At 43.2% G+C, this 20,893-nt stretch overlaps 1 pseudogene; it reads right to left on the minus strand.

Moving 5' to 3' along the window:
- Nucleotides 1-16,582: 16,582 nt before the first annotated feature.
- LOC109731104 (NADH-ubiquinone oxidoreductase chain 1-like) lies at nt 16,583-19,237 on the minus strand (annotated as a pseudogene).
- Nucleotides 19,238-20,893: the final 1,656 nt, after the last annotated feature.

Raw genomic sequence — 20,893 nt, forward strand, 5'->3', positions numbered from 1 at the left:
CCTTCTATCTAACTGTATGTTTGTTCCTATTAACCAAACTTCTCTTCCTCATCACCCCCTTCCCAGCCTCTGGTGACTAGGATGTCTATTTTGAAACACTGAATTGCAATTCAGGCCCATGTCCCCCTGCCCAATCCCTTGTTGAACGTTGGGAAACCAATCACCTCCCAGCCCATAACACAATGTTAGCAGGGGCAATGGGTCCCACGACAAAGAGAGAATCAGGTTTTCTCTCCACATTTAGAAACACTGACAGGAGTTAGGTGATTTTCTTGCACCCTACACTGTCTTGTTCTGAGAAAAGATTTGACTTAACCAAATACAAAGGCTGACAGCTATTTCTCCCAAATGAATAGTGGGGAGGAGCCAAAGTGACATTATTTTAAAAAGAAATGAAATATTTAAAGAAAGAGTATTCTATTTTCTTCCTTGGGGAAGGGAGCCCTTAATATTCCCATCAACACTGACGCGTGTGAATCACAGCCCTTTCGTTCCTATAAAAGCAGGGTGATTCATCACGGGTCCCGCCAGCTGTGGGCTGCACGTGATTCTGACGGTGCAGGCTTCCCTGGGAGAAGAGCGCTGGGAGCACGCTGCTCCCAGCTGTGTGGTTGTTATGAACCAGCCCTCTGTTTACATCTTTCCAGAGGTTGGAGATAGACTAGGGGTAACCCTAATGCCAGCTTTGAGATGCATTCAAAGGGCTCTGTAGTAGGGTCACTCTCCTGTCATTGTATCAACCAGGTCACCTTGGCTGAGAAAGCAAACTGCAATTTGGTTTTTTATTTCAAATTCTGTGCATAAATGAAAAATTTATAATTACCTCTTGAAAAAATTTTACTTAAGTGTAGTTTATATACAATCAACTACACCCATTGCTATGAATTGAATATTTGTGTCCCCACCACCACCCCAGAATTCATATGTTGAAACCTAAGCCCTAATGTGATGGCATTAAGAGGTGGCGCCTTTGGGAGGTGATTAGGTCATGAAGGTGGAGACCTCAGGAATGAGCCTAGTGCCCTTATAAAAGGGACCCCAGAGAGCTCCCTGGCCTCTTCCACCATGGGAAAACCCAGTGAGGAGTTGGCAAGAGGACCCTCACTAGGACCCAGCCATGCTGGCAGCCTGATCTTGGACTTCCAGCTTCCAACACTGTGAGAAGTAAATTTCTGTTGCTAATAAGCTACCCAGTTTGTGACATTTTGGTATAGCAGCCTGAAGGGACTAAGACACCAATTTCATGCATGCAGTTCAAGTTTTGACAAATGATATGCATGTGCATCCTCCACCCTAATCAAGAGATAGAGCATTTCCATCATCCCACCCTGAGCAAACACTGCTTTCTGTCACTATAGATTAGTTTACCTATTATAGAATTTTACATAAATAGATTTGTACAGTATGTAGTCTTTCGTGTCTGGCTTCTTTAGGTAGCAAAATGTTTTTGAGATTCACTAATGCTGCACGTATCAGTTTATTTTAATGGCTGAGTAGTATTCCACTGTATGGATATACCACAACTGGTTTTTCCATTCAGCTGTTGATGGATATTCAGATTGTTTCATGTTTTGGCTATCATAACAGTGAATAAAATTGCTACGAACATTAATGAGCATGTCTTTCTGTGGACATGTGCACCCATTTGTCTTGGACACCTACCTAGGAGTGGAGCAAACTGCAGTTTTAAGAATGTATCAAGTGTGATGATACAGACCATGACCAAGAATTTGGGGGAAATGTAAATATTACAGGTGATTAGAAAATTAGTTAGTTATAATATTATAATAGGGTGAAAATTTAAATGATGTGAGTTCCTGTGGGATGGGCAATATGACAGCAGGCACAGAGTGTCCTGGAGCACAGGGATTTAACAATTACAAAATAATTTAAAGAGGTTTATGTGACCATAGCCCAGAGAGCCACACCCAAGAAGGCTTGAGCAAGTGGTCTCACCATGGTTGGGTTACAAGTTGGTGTTATACATTCCAGGGAGACAGTAATTACACATAAAGTCATAAATCAATACCTGGAAGGTGTACATTGGTTTGGCCCAAGAAGGCAGGACAACTCAAAGCAGGGCATTACATGTTATAGGTGGATTTAAAGATTCTTTGATTTGTAATTTGTTAAAGAAATGAATCTTTATCTAAAGGATTGGAATGTTTTAAGATAAGGAAGTCTGTTCATCAGAGACAAGCCGCTGGACATATACGGAGCATATATCCAGACTCAAGTGATATATTAAGTAAATCAATGACCTGCAGGTGAGGTTCAAGCTTTGTCTTGTGTAGCCTTAGGCCTTTAATGAGTTACACAGGACATCTCCAAGAAGGAAATGGGGCATGATGAGGCATGTCCCATCTTCCTTCTCATGGCCACCAACTCAGCTTTGGGATATTTCTGGGGTCCCGTTGGCCAAGAGGGAGTCCATTCAGTCAGCTGCTGGGGGGAGCCTTAAGATTTTATGTTAGTTCACACACCACAAAATGAAAGTAGTAATATCTGATCCTTACTTCACCAAGCTTTGAGATCCTCTCTTGGAAAATGTTTGGGTCCTTTAAGAGAACTTTAGCTATGAAAAGCCAAAGTGACATACACTGTACTTACAAATATGGATTGAGTGTGGAAGGCCAGGCACAGATTAGGCACATGGTAGGAACTGCTGGGGAAAATATAATTAGAAACAAAATCTTCTCCCAACCCAGAAATCCTCTCCTCAAAGGTGACAGAGAACAAAGACACTTTTACTATTGAGTAGGCATTAAACCAGAATGCGATGCACATCACAGGCAATGTGCTGACAGACTGTAGAGACAGAAATCTCACCCCTTTGTACAGTCAAGCAGGCACAACCCACACACCTGTTTTCAAGGTCAACAGTAACCAGTCCTCGGGTAGGAGGACTTGACAGGACCATTGGTGACACACAGTTCATACCGACTTTGCCTGGTAATTGGGGTGACCATCTGTGTTAGCTAATTGGCTTTGCTCAGAGGAAAAACAAACTTCTATCTGTGCGAGGGAAGGTAGTTTTGCAACTTGGACCAAGGTGCCCACTGAAGTTGGGCCTCAGCCTCCCTCAGAAACTGGCAGATGAAGCTGCTGTCTCTCTTGCCCTTCAAGTTTCAAACAGATGGCTCCCCGTCCTTGAGAGAGACAGTCTTGCTTCAAAACGCTGATGAAATGCCAATCTAGTCTTCCAAAGGACTCATTCATATACATTTCAAAGGGAGAAGAAAGTATTTACGGTTCCAAGTTTTCTAAAGTAAATGCTCAAAGAAAAAGGAGAAGCGGTGGGTGGGGGGGAATCTCATTTTCAACAAAGGAGAATGAAAGAATGAAGCCTCTTATTTTAAATTTGTATTTGTCTTTACAGTACACAATGGATGTTTCTTAAAATAATGCAATCAGGCCGGTTGCAGTGGCTCACACCTATAATCCCAGCACTTTGAAAGGCTGGAGGGGAGGGATTGCTTGAGACCAGGAGTTCAAGTCCAGCCTGGGCAACATAGCGAGACCCCACATCTACAAGAACATTTTTTTGAATAAAATAAATTAGCCAGGCATGGTGGCGCATGCCTGTAGTCCTAGCTACTCAGGAGGCTGAGGCAAAAGGATCATTTGAGCCCAGGAGTTCAAGACTGCATTGAGCTATGATTATAACACTGTACTTCAGCCTGGGCAACACAGCAAGACCCTGCCTAAAAAAAAAAATGATGCACAGAAATAAATCGTTTCTGTTCACAGTTTTCAACCTGGAGCCTCAGGCTTTGGGATGAGCAAAAGTGAGCGATGAAATTGAAGGCTTCCACCCCCTGCAAACTTTGGGTCATACAATGGACTCTGCATTTCTTTTCTGATCCAACCCACTTTTGGACTATCTCTGACTTATTTTTATTCATGAGGAGGCTGCTCCTAGGAAACCACCCTTCTCCTTCCTGCCACTGCTAGATCCTGGGCTTTGATTTTTGGGGGGTCACTGCAATTATTCAGAAGCCCCAGCAAAGTCCTTAACTGACCCCTCACCTCTGGAGGCCACCAGTTCAGAGCTTGAGACCCGCCCCTGTGCCAGGCAGTGTTTGGGTTCCAGGATCCAGCCGCTGCTCTGGGCACTGATTAGATCTAAACATGGCCGTGACCTGTGCCCTCTTTCCTGAGCAGGTTGCCCTATTGTTCTGTCTGAAAAGAGGCCCTGTAAGCTGCCTGATCCAATTACTGCAGCTGCTTTCTCTCTAAAATGCCACCGATTTCTAACTGTTTTAAACTGAAATTGGGTGGCTTCCCTGCCTAATTAACTCAAGTGGTCTCGTCCCTGATGATGGTGGCTGTAATTATGCCTCACTTAGCTCCCAGGGGACTGTTTAAAACTTGGGGATGTACAAGGTGACCTTTTTAAAATCACACCCTGTTTACCTGAGTTTGGCTTCCGGGGAAGAGAAAGACATTGCCCAGCAGATGCGTTGCTTACGCTGCTGCTCAGAGAACCGCACGTGTGTGCTCTCCTTTCGTTTTGGCCCCGTGGGGAGGAGCTGAGTCAGTGGGTTCAAGGCCAAGGAGCGTGTGTTTGGTGATGCGTGGCACCGTGGGAGAAAGGAGACGGTGATACTGTCATTATTTAAAATCACTTCCACCCACCGGGCTGAGTCACAGGAACGTCACTGCTTGGGATTTTGCATCAGTCTCAAAAATATACCTCTGCAAAGCTTTCTGCTCTCAGTGGCGCGCCTGTTCCCTCACTCAGGCCCTCCTTAAAAGGAAGGCTGCGTGCATCTTCCCTGTCAAGTGCCTAAATTCTCCCACGGCGTCCTCCTGGCCACAGTGATGTGGCACATTTGTGCGGCACTTGGTGTTGAGCTCTGATCGGGGCAGTGCAGGATCCCCACTTTACTTGCAAAACCCCCTGCAGATTCTAGGAGGCTAAGGGCTTGACCCAAGCTAAGGTGAGAGGCCTGGGCTAGGATCCAGGCTTCCTGCCTCCCGGCCTAATCCTGACTCGACAGGAGAGGAAAAAGAACGTTGGGTCTGAAAACTTGGACCTCTGCAAAAACCGCACTGTCCGTGGAGCAGGTGAACATAGACAAAACCCCACTTTGGCTGAATGATTCTACCACCTTACATTCAGTTTCAGATTTCAGAACAAATTGGATCATTTCTTTGCATTCCCTTTTATTTCAGATCATGATAAATATCCTCTTCCTGTCCCTCAAAATCCAAAACAAGGCCGGGCGCGGTGGCTCACGCCTGTAATCCTAGCTCTCTGGGAGGCCGAGGTGGGCGGATTGCTCAAGGTCAGGAGTTCAAAACCAGCCTGAGCAAGAGCGAGACCCCGTCTCTACTATAAATAGAAAGAAATTAATTGGCCAACTGATATATATATAAAAAATTAGCCGGGCATGGTGGCACATGCCTGTAGTCCCAGCTACTCGGGAGGCTGAGGCAGAAGGATCGCTCGAGCCCAGGAGTTTGAGGTTGCTGTGAGCTAGGCTGACACCACGGCACTCACTCTAGCCTGGACAACAAACCGAGACTCTGTCTCAAAAAAAAAAAAAAAAAAAAAAATCCAAAACAAGAGCTTTCCTATAAAGGCTTGGCTGGTTTCCAGAACACTACTAACTGTTCATTAAAAAAAAAGAATGATTTCCCGGGCACGGGGGCAGCGTTGCCTAGCAGTTCTAAGAACACAGCTTTGGGGCCATGCAGGCTTGAAGAAAAGCACTGGGTGACTTTGGGCAGGTGACTGTCACGCTGCATCTAGTTCTTGTGGTTATCATCACAGGGTTGTTACGATGACCGAATAAGGTGATGATTGTAAAGCACTTTGCACAGGGCCTGCCCCTTAGTAAGCCCTCTAGAAATGTTGGCGACAATGATATCATGAACATATATTAATTACCTCATGCTACAGATCTGGTAGATACTGGGTACTATAAGGAGTGGCTCTGGTCTCACTCTTTAAGCACCTTCTATAATGATAGTCTTTGGCTTTCCTCTGTAAAAGATATTTAAGCACATATCTTAAACTCTAAGTCCAATCATGCTCCCAAAACAAACCTCCTATAATGGAAACATTTATTTTCCATTTATCCTGTGGGTGACTGGAGCCCCCTACTGTCAGGGAAGCCCCAGTTACCTGCCTTTGGAGTTTCGTTTTTAATCCAATTTCCAGACAAACTCTTGGAGCCTTCGTGGAAAAGTCCTGGTGAGGCCCAGTGTGGGGCGCGGTGTTAACGCCATTGCAAGATGGCGCCGACTTCCTGGTCACACCCATACCACAAGACTGATAAACAGGGTGAACCACGCATGTGTAGGGGCTTTTTCCTGTCTCTCAGCAAGTATGCTAATGAGGGCTCTTGCGTGAGCCAATCAGATTCTGCCTAATGTACTTAGTGCCTATATAAGCCCGCTCCGAGAGCTCCTCGGGGTCGTCCGCTTTAGTCATCTTCAGATTCCCCAATAAAGCGCTGTCAGAAGAACTCTGGTTGCCGCGTCTTCCTTGCTGGCGAGGCGGGCGCGACAGCCCAGGATTGGATAACCCATCAGAACAGGCCCCACAGCAGCAAGAATATGAGAAAACTTGCCCTCTCCAAGGTAGCGGGCATCCTCTCCAAGAGCAGGTAAGTTGAGATTTCTTGCTGCTTTCTGCTGCTTTGTGAGCAGTCCCCTCCTCACAGAGTTGAGAATGCACTTGCTGCTCCTCTGTCCTGGGGGTATCCACAAGGCTCTTTGCTTCGTGGTTAGAACCAGAACTGCATGGCAGACGTCTCACTGCCCCCTGCGCCCTGCTCTGAAGGAGGGGTGGGGCCTGGGAGCCTCTCCCCCAGCCTCCCACCTCCCAAGGGAAGTTCTAATCACAGCAGCAGAGGGGAGTGGTCACGTGATGTTGGCGAGGGTTGGCGCCGAGATGTGCCATCTGCACAGAATTCCGACTGGCACTCCTGCTGTTGGGGAGCCACTCACATGAAGGCCCAGGTCCATAAGTTTGGTCATTTGGAGCAGTGACCACAGCATAACAGCAAGAAACAGACGTTATACAGCACTCTGCCAGGCACGGTTCTAAGCTCATTATGTGTATTAACGCTTGAGTTCTGTCCTCAAGCCCCACAAAGGACAGAGTCCGAATTCCTCCCAGGCAAGGAAGCACGCCACGTAAGAGGTGGTGGAGAAGGACAGAGCTTTCTCTTTTTTGAAGCCTCTGCAGGCTTGGAACCTCCCCACCCTCATCTCCTCTGAGATGTTCCTGCTTCCCCGCAGTTCAGCCCTTCTTCAACCTCCGCACTCAGACATCTTCGAACTCCTTTTCCCTGCAGTGCCTGGGCTCCCGCCCCACATCAACACCCGACCACCAGGTCGCCCTGAGGTGGCACTTGCCTTCTCCAGGAGCCTTGCTGTTGTCTAGGTCATTGTCAGCGGCCCTAACCCAAGCGGCTGCCCTTCATGTCATTCTGGCCCCAGCAGGACACAAAGACCCTTAGTGCACAAGGAAAGGATCCAAAGGGACCCCTGGTCTGGAGGGTGAGTCCTTTCAATATTGCTAAAGAAAAAGCCCCGTGAGCTTCTCCAGAGTGAGACTGTTTTCTTTGTATCTCCTACAGCTAACAAGGACCCAAGAAGCGTGCACTAAGTGTCTACTCAGGAAGTGAATGAATGACAGAATCACCCCCCTCAGCACACTCAGATCTCCCCTCGCCAGCATTAGTACTCCATGTGGAGGTGAACAGCTGGCAGCCATTTCTAACTAGAACACAGTGCAGGTAATTAAGATGTTAACTGAATAGAGAGACTGTGAAAAGGAAATATGTTGACATGGTGGAATTACTAAAATCCTTTGTCCATCTGCCAAGGACAGTTTGACGGCACATGAATTGATGATAAGGGCAGAATCGGGTTGTCAGTTCCAAGAGTTCCCACCAGGTCACAGGTGGAGTCAATACCAGGACAAGAGAGCAGAAATGTAGCTCCACCTGTTCCCAGTATCATCAAAGCTGGGTAACTACACAGAGTGACTCCACCCAGCATGGAGCCCGCCTCCTGCAGCCAGTGCCCTAAGGTGCCACCACCTTACCCAAGGGAAAGGCCCAAAGTGACAAAATGCAAAGGGAGAAATGAACCAATGTAGGGAGCAACGGGGTTACCTGCTAAATCTGTTCATTCACAAGAGAAGGAGAATTATCCAGAGGGAGACTGGCATAGGTGATGGAGATGCCACATCAACGCACAGCAAGTGGGAGGTGCCGGATAGGCCCTCTGAAATGGTGTGCTTTTTTTTTCTTTTCTTTTTTTTTTTTGAGACAGAGTCTCAGTCTGTTGCCCAGGCTAGAGTGAGTGCCGTGGCGTCAGCCTAGCTCACAGCAACCTCAAACTCCTGGGCTCAAGCAATCCTCCTGCCTCAGCCTCCTGAGTAGCTGGGACTATAGGCATGCACCACCATGCCCGGCTAATTTTTTTTTTCTATATATTTTTAGTTGGCCAATTAATTTCTTTCTATGTATAGTAGAGATGGGATCTTGCTCTTGCTCAGGCTGGTTTCGAACTCCTGACCTTGAGCGATCCTCCTGCCCTGGCCTCCCAGAGTGCTAGGATTACAGGCGTGAGCCACCTCGCCCGGCCATGAAGTGGTGTGCTTTTTAAATAACATGAGGAATGTATAGTTTTGATGAAATATTATTTTGCCAAGACTTTATAATGCAAATTTGGAGTTCCTTTCATCTGCAACAGCAAAAAATAAATTTTGGGAGGCATATATTTCATGTCATTGTTGCCCTTAGGGAAGGAGAGATATCACTGACAGAAATGTGCCAGAGGCGGAGTTCAAACGAAGTAAAACAGAATCCCATTGCCTGGTCCTTTAGGGAATGTCTTTTGAATTTTCAGATTTTTCCAGAAATTCCTACACATCAGCTGTATGACGTGCAAGTAACTTTAAAAGCAATTCTCTTCTGCTTTTCTGTCTACCATAGCATAGGATAAACGCAGAGGCAGGTAGGACCTCTGGCAACCAATTATACTGCATGCTGCCTCAGCCAGCCCGGTGTTCAGAGGGACATCCATGGAGAGGCATTTCTCTAAGCTTCCCTTGTCTGAGGTGGGGCCCTCGGCAATCTAGTTGCCCAGCAGCTCTGGAAGCCAGTCTCCTCCTGGTGTCCCCTTGCTCGCTGCACTACAGACACACCAACACACATTGGCACTGCAGACACACCCACGCACGACATGCTCGCTGCACTGCAGACACACCCACGCCGCACTCGCTGCACTGCAGACACACCAACACACACACTGTAGACACACCCACGCACACCGTGCTTGCTACACTGCAGACACACCCACGCACGCCGTGCTTGCTGCACTGCAGACACACCCACGCACGCCGTGCTTGCTGCACTGCAGACACACCCACGCACGCCGTGCTTGCTGCACTGCAGACACACCCACGCACGCCGTGCTTGCTGCACTGCAGACACACCCACGCACGCCGTGCTTGCTGCACTGCAGACACACCCACGCACGCCGTGCTTGCTACACTGCAGACACACCCATGCACGCTGTGCTTGCTGCACTGCAGACACACCAACAGACACTGTAGACACACCCACGCACGCCTTGCGCAGCCCTGTAAGGAGGTCTCCTGCCTCGGGGTATTAGCACTAGCTTCTCTCTGCCTGATGCTCCCACATCAGAGATCTCTGTGGCCTCCTCCTTCATCTTCTTTGCTCCAATTTCTCACTTTCTCCCGAACTCTGACATCGTATTTAAAACTACAATCCCTTCTCTCCATCTCCTAGCACTTCAGGGTTTGTTTTCTCTCTCTCTGTCTCTGCTTCACTTTGTTATTTGTCTTGCCCCTTGTAGTATGTACACTCCTTGAGGGCAAAGCTTTCTTTCTGTTTGGTACACTGCAGTATCCCGAGCACCTAGTACCCTGGCACACAGTAGGCTCTGAAAATAAACAAAAGGATCAAATGAAAATTATTTATTGGGTTTGAAAATGGCTTTCCCTTTTTGACAGATCACAAAGGGGCAAACTTTAAAAGTTTTAAAATGTTATTTGTGATTTTTACTCATGTCCTCCTCTAAATATTAATATGGGGCCGGGCGCGGTGGCTCATGCCTGTAATCCTAGCACTCTGGGAGGCCGAAGTGGGCGGATAGCTCAACGTCAGGAGTTCCAGACCAGCCTGAGCAAGAGCAAGACCCAGTCTCTACTATAAATAGAAAGAAATTAGCTGGACAACTAAAAATATATAGAGAAAAAATTAGCCAGGCATGGTGGCGCGTCCCAGCTACTCGGGAGGCTGAGGCAGGAGGATCGCTTGAGCCCAGGAGTTTGGGGTTGCTGTGAGGTAGGCTGATGCCACGGCACTCTAACCCGGGCAAGAGTGAGACTCTGTCTAGGAAGAGAGAGATACAAGGCTTAAAATATTCACTGTTTTCTTTCTGGGTTTTCTTTTTCCATCTGCCTTATTCTCTCCACACCACTACCATCACCGTGCCCCACCCAACCACCCAACCACAGCGTATGCACATCCTCTGGGCTTTTCCCCCCATTTAAGGATCTATACTATTTTGTAAATTGAAAAATGCTATAGTAGGGAAAAAGAGGGCTCTATTTTTAGTTTCAAACGCCTAGGCCCTGAAAAAACAGAAAAATTGTGATGACTATAGGCCAGATTTTTATACCATCAGACAAGAAAAAGATTTCCCAGCCTTTTGGAGATAGAGACCAGAGACCAGGAGGGCAACAGAAATGTGGGGTGGAAAGGGAGGTCTTTCCCACTGACTTCTTGTTATGACATGTGGCTGTAAGTAACACATCTGTCTAAATATAGTTAAACAACAGAGACAATTATCTCATATGAAGTCTTAAGAAAGAAGTCTTAAGGTTGGTTTGGCAGCTTACTGTCATCAAGGACCCAGGCTCTAGCTTCTGCTATCTAGAGCGTTGAACTTTCTCTTAGGTTTGTCACCTCATGTATGCAAGATGGCTGCCACAGCTCCAAGCGTCACATCCTCCTATAACTGCATCCAAAGACAGAAACACAGGAGGCAGGCAAGAAGTGCTATTTTTGTGCATCTTTCTTTTTAGCAAGGAGGAAAATCTTTCCTAGAAGCTATCATCAGACTTCCTTTTACATACCACTGGTTAAAACTGAGTTACATGCCCTCCCCAGCTGCAGTGGAGGCCAGAAATATCTGGCATATTCGGTCTCTATGGTGGGAAGTGAGCTCTACCAACAGGGATGAAGGGAAAAGGAATATGGACTGCTCTGTTGAATAGAAAACCAAGAGTTTATGCCACAAGCTCTCTGACGCTAGGGCGTCTGTCATCCATTAGCCAGCCTCCAAGAGTGGCACTTGAGTATACCCAAGACTGAGTCCCTTATCTTTTAACATCCCGACATGCATAAAGCCTCTTGGACAAGAAGAGGTCCCTAAGCACCTATCAAGGTGATGGCATTGGGGAGGGAAATGTCCCACACCTGTACTCAGACAAGGCTAACCAGAGAATTTGATCTGGATTTAACTCCTTGATACCCCTTCAAGCCAAAGAGTGAGGCATTCCCCAGCTGCCTCTATACAAGCAAACAATAGTCCTGGAATATTGAAGGCTCTTAGCCACTCCAGGTCCCGCCACCAGAATGATCACTAGCAAAGCACCATGCAAAGTGTGATTCAGATTTCAATGTTTTCCTCATCACCAGTCTAAGTAGAATATCCCAAGGAAAAATATGGATTGGAAGTAGAACTCGATTCTGAGAACACCAGTAGGTAGGATTTAGCTCAGTAGTAAATAAGGCAAGACTGGTTGTTGTTTTTCTAAGACTCACTGTTTCTTAGAGCCAAACAGCAGGAGCACTGCTTCTATAAGTAAAGATGGATTTGAATAACATGATCATCTATATCTGGTGCCATTTCCTTTCTATTAAAAGGAAACAGTCCAAACACTTGCAGTAAAATGAAGAGTGGATAATTAAACTCACTAAATAAGATCGCACTAGATAAGTGAAAACAGAATGCCAAATATGACATAAAAAATTACAACTACACTATATATATACTCACACACTGTATGTATATATACAACACTGTATACATACATAATAAAATGTATTATAAAAATAACCTAGTTGTGTGGGAGTATGAATCATTTAAACTGTTCTCTTTTGTGGGAAAAAGAAATGGCAGATAATTAAACTAATTTGGCTTTAGACATATTGAAGCGAGATTTTCTTTTTTCCTTTTTTTTTCTTTCACAGCTTCTCAGACAGCAGAAGTGAGATTTCCTTAGTGCCTTGTTCACTGTCTCCCACGGGCTTCTCCAAGCCCTATAATTAAGAGTCCTGCACTGCTGCAGACACTTCGACTAACGACTAGACTAACGCAGCGCCCGCGCCAAGGGAGGCTGGGTAAGGTGAGCTGGTTGGGATGGGGAAAGAAGAAAAGAAAGCGAAGTTCCCATGTTTAAATGTATGTCATGTGTTCTTCTCAGAAATCTCTCTTATTAAACACATTCTCTGTAATTAATACAATTTACTAGATTCACATGGATAACTCTATCATTGCACAACAAAGATGAGCTGTCTGCCTATTCTAGGCAGCACGACTTCAGAAAATTCACCTTTTACATTTCTCCATCTAAATAACATGACTTACTTCTGGATCTTTTATTGGCAAATCTGAAATACCCATGCTTCTAAATGTATCTTTTTGATATTCTGCAAAAGGAAATCGCGGCTAAAAGAAATTCTCAAGTGGTTACCTAGTTGCAGGCTAGTTTCCTCACTAAGTTACGAAAGAATGGTGCACTTTACAACCAGGAGAAGCTTCTTGAATGCCTCACTTCGAAAGATTCTTTGACTTTGCTAAGGAGCCTGGGTAAGACAAGTTCATACATCAACATTTACAATCGCTTTTGGTTCTGCTTTTCAAAGTTGAGGTTAATGAGAAAAGGGCAAGAATCAGCAAGAATAAACCTGCAGTGCTTGTTTTTTAAATCAGTGTTTAATTATTCAAGATAATGCAAATACACAAAAAAAAACAATTTGCTCTTGTGTAGCCACCTCACAAAGTCAAGAAGAAAGCAGGTTAAGTCAATGATTTTCAAATGTTTTGTGCCACAACCCATAGCAAGAAATACATTTTGCGGCCGGGCGCTGTGGCTCACGCCTGTAATCCTAGCTCTTGGGAGGCCGAGGCGGGCGGATTGCTCAAGGTCAGGAGTTCAAAACCAGCCTGAGCAAGAGCGAGACCCCGTCTCTACTATAAATAGAAAGAAATTAATTGGCCAACTGATATATATATAAAAAATTAGCCGGGCATGGTGGCGCATGCCTGTAGTCCCAGCTACTCGGGAGGCTGAGGCAGAAGGATCACTGGAGCCCAGGAGTTTGAGGTTGCTGTGAGCTAGGCTGACGCCACGGCACTCACTCTAGCCTGGACAACAAAGCGAGACTCTGTCTCAAAAAAAAAAAAAAAAAAAAAAGAAATACATTATTTTGCATCATAAGCTTTCTCAAAACAACATTTGCCCTTATGACTTGTGTAGCACACTGATGCCTTTTATTATACGTTATCCTATTCTATTCCACTTCGCTGTCTTCTTACTGATCTATTCCCTCCCTCCCTCCCTCCCTCCCTTCCTTCCTTCCTTCCTTCCTTCCTTCCTTCCTTCCTTTTCTATGAAGAAAGTCCTGATGGAATCCCCCTACACTGGCTTCACAACCCCCGAATAAATCTTAGTCAGCAGCTTGAAAACACTTGATTAAATGGTAATTATTAATTAATGAATATTAACACAAAGAATATGTTATAGTCAGTTATAATAATCATGCTAGGGGAATAAAATTAATTACCATGTTATAGACTATAATAGCGGTCTTTTGTGGAATTTTATTACTTCTTCCTTTACTTAAGAAAAAAAAAATCTGTTTTAATTAAGAGAATAATACTGCAGCTGAATATCGTCTCACTGTAGAAAATGCACACAGTGCAGCCAAAGTAGAAGTGCTTGCGGACCACTCCTCGCTCCCACCCTGGGAGTGGGCCTCTTCCCAGCTGAGGCTGCTTTCTACGCCCTTCCTGGGCATTTACATGCACATAGGTCTCTATAGAGAGATGAAGTTCCGGTCTATGTTTTATATTATAAATCGTTCATGAGGTTCAGGATACACTACCCCAAAATATGGCACCTTGGCACTTGGAAAAACAGTGGAAGCAGGAAGGTCACTCTTATCTTCCTCTACCCTTCTCCCCTATAGTAGGTCATGAAAACCTAGGAAGACTTTTCTGACCTCTTCTTGAAGTAGCTCATAAGACCCTCATGTAAGAGGTGCCTTCCCTAAACCCAGAGGAAAGGAACATCCTAATCCCTGAAGACAAAGGGACAAAAAAATTAATCTGAGCAGGTCTTGCTAAGTTTCCCCCAGTTTATTACCATTAGGTCTGTTGTAGGGATCATGTAAGAATCCAAGACCGCTCCTAGTGATAAAGCATAGTGGAAACGTGCTACACATTTGTGTTGTGGAGGATGAGTTAGCTAATACAATTCCTGTTAGGCCTCTAACTGTAAATAAACAGCTCATAATGTTGCTAGAGATCCTTTAATGAGTTCCTTCCAGACAGGGTTGGAAGTCAGTCAGCTAAATACCTCAACTTGTGTGCGAATAACAATGATTACAGTCGCTGATGCAAAACATGCTCAGGTGTCAACATCTATTCCTATTGTAAATATATGTTGAGCTCATACAATAAAGCCTAGGAAACCAATGGATATTGTAGCTCACATCATTCCTATATAACCAAATGGTTCTTTTTTTCCCAGAATAATAGATTGTGGGATTATTTTAAAGCCTAGTAAAGTAAGAATATATAAGGTTTGGGTGGCCAAAAAATTAGAATGGATGCTGATATAAGATTGGATCTCCTTCTCCAGCTGGATCCAAAAATTGGTATTAGGGTTTCAGTCTATTAATAGCATGGTAATGCTGGCTGCTAGGATACGTAGCAGTGGTGTCTGATATTGGGACCTAGCCAGTGGTTTCATGTTAATAATTGTCGTAATACAGGTAAGAGCACCTAAGATCGATGAGACACTTGCTAGGTGTAATGAGAAGCTGGAAAGATCTACAAAACCTCCTGCATGTGTGAGATTTTCAGCTAACGGTGGGTAAACTGTTCATCCTGTGCCAGCGCCAGTTTCCACTACTGAGGAAGCAAGCAGGAGCGGAAATGATGGTGGGGGAAGTCAGGAACTTGTTATTTATTCAGGGAAATGCTATACTGGGGGCTTTGATTATTAAGGAGACTAATCAGTTATTGAATCCTATGATGATAACAGGCATAATTATTAAAAAGATAATTACAAATGCATGGGCAGTGACAATGACTTTACAAATTTGATTATCACCTAATGGGGACCCAGGTTGATCTAATTCTGCTTGAGTTAAAAGACTAGGGCTGGCCAGGCATGGTGGCTCACACCTGTAATCCTAGCACTCTGGGAGGCTGAGGCAGGTGGATCGTTTGAGCTCAGTAGTTTGAGGCCAGCCTGAACAAGAGCAAGGCCCCATCTCTACTAAAAATAGAAAAAAATTAGCTGAATAACTAAAAATATATAGAAATAATTAGCCGGGCATGGTGGTGCATGCCTGTTGTCCCAGCTACTTGGGAGGCTGAGGCAGAAGGATCGCTTGAGCCCAGGAGTTTGAGGTTGCTGTGAGCTAGGCTGATACCATGGCACTCACTCTAGCCTGGGCAACAGAGTGAGACTCTGTCTCAAAAAAAAAAAAAAAAAAAAAAAAAGACAGAGGTCGAACCTTCTTTTTACCCAGCCTTGAGGTGAATATTCACGTTGTTCAATTCTGCCTGGGCTTCTGTGTTTTTCTCCTCAGTGGGCAGAAGTAAATTGAAGCCAGTTGATTGATGTATTTATCTGTTCACTGAATTTCTGTGGGGCTAGATCTCACCCATCTAGTAAGGATGGATGGGTTTCACTTAATTAAAGAGCTTTATTTGCATTCAGTTAATGCATGATAGAGTCTTGCAATCCTTATTTTTCAGAAATTAAGAATAGGGGCCGGGGGCGGTGGCTCATGCCTGTAATCCTAGCACTCTGGGAGGCCGAGGCGGGAGGATCGTTTAAGCTTAGGAGTTCAAGACCAGCCTGATCAAGAGCAAGACCCTGTCTCTACTAAAAATAGAAAGAAATTAATTGGCCAACTAAAAATATGTCGAAAAAATTAGCCGGGCATGGTGGCACATGCCTGTAGTCCCAGCTACTCGGGAGGCTGAGGCAGAAGGATTGCTTGAGCCCAGGAGTTTGGGGTTGCTGTGAGCTAGACTGATGCCATGGCACTCTAGCCTGGGCAACAGAGTGAGACTCTGTCTCAAAAAATAATAATAATAATAATAAAAGAATAGGGTACTTAGCCTGGGCAAGAGCAAGACCCCATCTGCAAAAAGATAGAAAAATTAGTCAGACACGGTGGCGCTTGCCTGTAGTCCCAGCTACTCGGGAGGCTGAGGCAGGAGGATTGCTTGGGCCCAGGAGTTTGAGGTTACAGTAACTGTGATGACACTACTCCAGCCTGGGTGACAGAATGAGACCCTGTCTCCAAAAAAGAAAAGAAAAGAATAGGGTACTAGCTTAGGGCTTTAAAGGTTCTTGGTCTATCTATTATTATAATTTAAATTCCTAGTCCAATGTTGAGAATATTGATGAAAGTGGGAGGGAAAACGTTGACAGTACACCAAGCAATGGTAGAAAAAGGATGTTTGTTTTATATTTTCAATTTGTCATTTTGTTTTTGTGTCATTAGTTGTTAGAAATATAGTTAATGATGTAGATTAATCATATATAAAAATATAAGTTGAATAATACTATACTACCTATAAATGTTGGCACAATAATGCTGCTTTTTAAAAAAATTATTGAATGATAATTCATTTGGATAGAAATCCTGTAAGTAAGGGTAAGTCTCCTAAGAATAATAGGGTTATAAAGATTGTAGAAGTTATTAGTGGTAATTTATTTCATGTGTGTGATAGTGATAGTGTTGTGGTATTTATTTTTAAACTAAATATTATAAATATGGTAATTGCCAGAATGATATAAATTAGTAAATTTAAGATTATTGTGGGGAGATTACAAATGAGGATAGCTATTATTTAGCCTACATGTGCAATTGATGACTAGGGCATTTCATAGCTGTGTTTGATTAAGCCCTCCTCATCCTCTTATTAGAATAGATAATATGGTGTTTATTTATATTATATTTAGATAAATTGATGATGATACCAGAAATATAATTAAACTTGGTCCCAGTTTTCATCATGTCGATAGGATCTTCCCTGATATAAGTGAAATTCTTTGTGTTACTTCTGGGATTCAGAAATGGACTGGGGAAGAGTCCAAGTTCTGTAATCAGTGCTATGATAACTACAAGGGATGCTGTTTAGCTGGGCATTTTTATGATTGTTCATTGCCCAGAGTCTGATATGTTAATGATGATGGCTATTATTAGGAGTATAGGTGTGGTTGCTTGTGTTAAGAATATTTGTGAGCTATTAATATTTCTGTGGATCATGGATTTGCTTTTTTAATCAAAATGGGCATAAGGGCTAATACATTTATTTCTAACCCCATTCAGATTATTAGTCAGTGTGAGATAAATATGGTGATTATGTTTCCTATGAAGAGGGTAGGTAGAATGGTGGAAAATTTAGGGAACTAATTAGTATGGGAAGAATATAAACCAATATTTTTGCGGTATGGGCCTGACAGTTTTTTTTAGCTGACCTTACTATAGAAAATGGTGAATTAGGTAGTGCAGAGATTTTTTTAAATTCTTAAGAGTAGGTTCAATTCTTATAATTCTAGAAATAAGAGGGCTTAACCTTCTATCATTTACTCTCAAAGTAACTCTTTTATCAGAAACATTATGTTTCTGATGGAATATGTGATCGTAAAATAGGTATGGATGTGTCATGAGCATAAGGTGGTAAAGAGTGGTAAAGAAACTTCATATTAGGAGCATGAGTGGATCATATCAGAATCATGAGTGGGTATGATCCTTATTCATAAGAATAAGATAGGAAAAGCATTTTTTCTTTTTTCTTTGTTTTTATTGATTTACTGTTATAGAAATAGAGGTCTCGCTGTGTGGCCGGGGCTGGAGTGCGGGGGCTATTCACAGCCCCGACCCCACTGCTGATCAGTGCGGGAATTTTGGCCTGCTCTGTTTCCAACCTGGGCCGGTTCACCCCTCCTTAGGCAACCTGGTGGTCCCCTGCTCCCAAGAGGAGACCATACTGATGCTGAACTTAGTGTGGACACCTGATCGGCATAACACACTACACCCGGAACTCCTGAACTCAAGCCACCCTCCTGCCTCAGCCTCCCAAGTAGCTGGGACTGCTGGCAAGCTATCACCGCACCTGATAGGAGCAGCTTTCTTTACTGATGAAGTTGATTGTGTAAATTTCTGGTATCTGAATATCATGGTGTGCTCCTAGCAGAAGAATAGTGGTTAGGGCATTTATTACAATTATGTTGTTCTCTGCTTTGAAACATAGGGCAAATCGTCCTGCAGTGTACTCAGCGTTAAAGGCTGATATAAATTCTGACTCACCTTCTGTCAATTTGAATTAGGCTTGATTAGTTTCTGCTAATGTTGAAATAAATCATATTATGGCTAAGGATCATGATGGAAAAATTAGTCATATGTATTCTTGGGTAGTAATTGAAGTTGCTAATGTAAATGATTTGTTTATTAAGAGAACTGATAGTAGGAGAATGGCCAGGATAACTTCATATGAAATCGTTTGTGCTACTGCTTTTAGTGTACCAATTAATGCATATTATCAATTTGATGCTCATCCTGATCAAAGCATACATAGTTAGGCTCTATGTGGCTAAAATGCATAACATCCCTATGTTCGTGTTAATTAGTGGATACAACATCAACAGTAGAATTCACATGTACAAAGCCCAGGGTAAGGGCAATGGTATATGATGATAGTACGGAAGGTGTGAGTGGTCACATCACATCAGGGAAGGGTTCAAGAAGGCCATGGCAGCCTACGATATTAGGTCCTTTGTGAAACTGTATGTAACCTAATACTTTTCATTCAGCTAACATTAGGGATGCTATTGCAAGGATAGAAGGGGAAAATAAGTAGAGAGTAACTGTAAACATGCTGTTAAGAAGAGAAATTGAGCCTCCAAAGCTAAAGTTTTAAGTTTTACACAATTATTGGGCTCTGCCATCTTAACAAGCCCCGTTTTGGAACCGAGTGTGTAATAATATGTTGGATTGAGATTATATCATCTAGTAAAATTGAAGGTGCTTTTGGAAGTGGGCTCTATTTCTCTTGTCCTTTTGTACTGGGATCGTATTGATGAGATAGAAACTGACCTGGATTGCTCTGTTCTGAACAGAGGCCATGTGGGACTTTAGTTGTTGAACAACTAATGAATCATTAATAGTATTTATACCATTGGGATATCCTGATCCAACTTTTGGGATTGTAAACCCTATTGTCAATACAAATTCTAAAATAGAGTTATCCTTAGGCTAACTTATTCTGTTGATCAAATTGCTTGGGTCAAAAGAATGATTATGTTACTTTGATTAGTTTAATCAAGGGTTTAATCATCTGGAGGTTGTATTGTGCTCTGAGGTCACCCCAATGGAAATTTTTAGTCCAGTAGATTAAGTGTTATTCCTTTGAATAGTTAAGTTTAAGTTGCTTAATGTGGACTAATTAACTTACGCTCCTTAGAGTCTCCTTGTCTTATTTTGATATCCCTGCCTCTTCACAGGGATGGGAGGGTCAGTTTCACTGATTGAGAAAGTAAGAGACAGTTAAACCATCTTGTGGCTGTTCATACACGTCCCTATTTAGGGAACAAATGATTATGTTACCTTTGCATGGTCAAGATACTGAAGATATGTGACTAGGCAAACCACATACTACTCTAATACTAAGTTATTTTAGAGATAATATTTTTGGTAAACAGGCGGGGTTTGTATTTGCCCAGATTCTTTTACTTTGCTTAATCTTTCCTTAAGTGAATATCTGTGTTGAATTCAGTCAATTAATTAAACAGTCAATTAATTAATTGGTTTAATTTTAGTTGGTAACTATCAGTGGCCATTTAATCTGATACAAGTCTACGCAAAGAGAAAATTGTTTCTTGTTACTTATATGGACAGTATCTCTTCTATTTATAAATAGATTAACCCAGTAAAATATAGGTTTACATAGTCACTAGAATTAAGATATTTTGATTGTTGAGCTTGGACACTTTCTTAATTGGTGGATACTTTTAAGCCAACTATGGGAATTTAATAGTTTACTCGCCACAAAAGGTTGTTTCCTATTTCTAAAGACCTTTCCCTCTTTAGATTAACATTTAAATTTACATTGGGATTAAATATTTCTTTAAATTCTTTAAAGTTGAAATTCTCCCCTGCATAACCAGCTATAGCCAGGCTCAATGGGCTTTTTACCTCGAATCAACCATCTTCTCATTATTTTGCCACATAGACAAGTTTGTTCTCGTAACTGTCCATGAGTAGCTTGTCTGGTTTGGGGCTTTTTAGCTAAAGTTCTTTTTGTAAAATTGTTCCAGTTAATTCATCGTGTAAAAGGCATAAGGAATAAGCTTTGACTTGTTTGTACTTTATTCTTTCATCTTTCCTTACAGTAGTTTTTCTATAGCAGCTGAATACATTTCCGTCTCCTATACTTTTTGCTGTGAATAAATGTTTTGGTTTAAATATGTATGTAATTGTCAAGTTGTGTTAGTTTTAGGCTAGTTTTGGTTCAAAGTGGTCAGATTAATATGAAATCTTCCGGGTGTAAGCTGGGTGCTTTGAATTAAGCTACGCTT

Source organism: Microcebus murinus, chromosome 7, assembly GCF_040939455.1.
Source record: "Microcebus murinus isolate Inina chromosome 7, M.murinus_Inina_mat1.0, whole genome shotgun sequence".
Lineage (NCBI taxonomy): Eukaryota > Metazoa > Chordata > Mammalia > Primates > Cheirogaleidae > Microcebus > Microcebus murinus.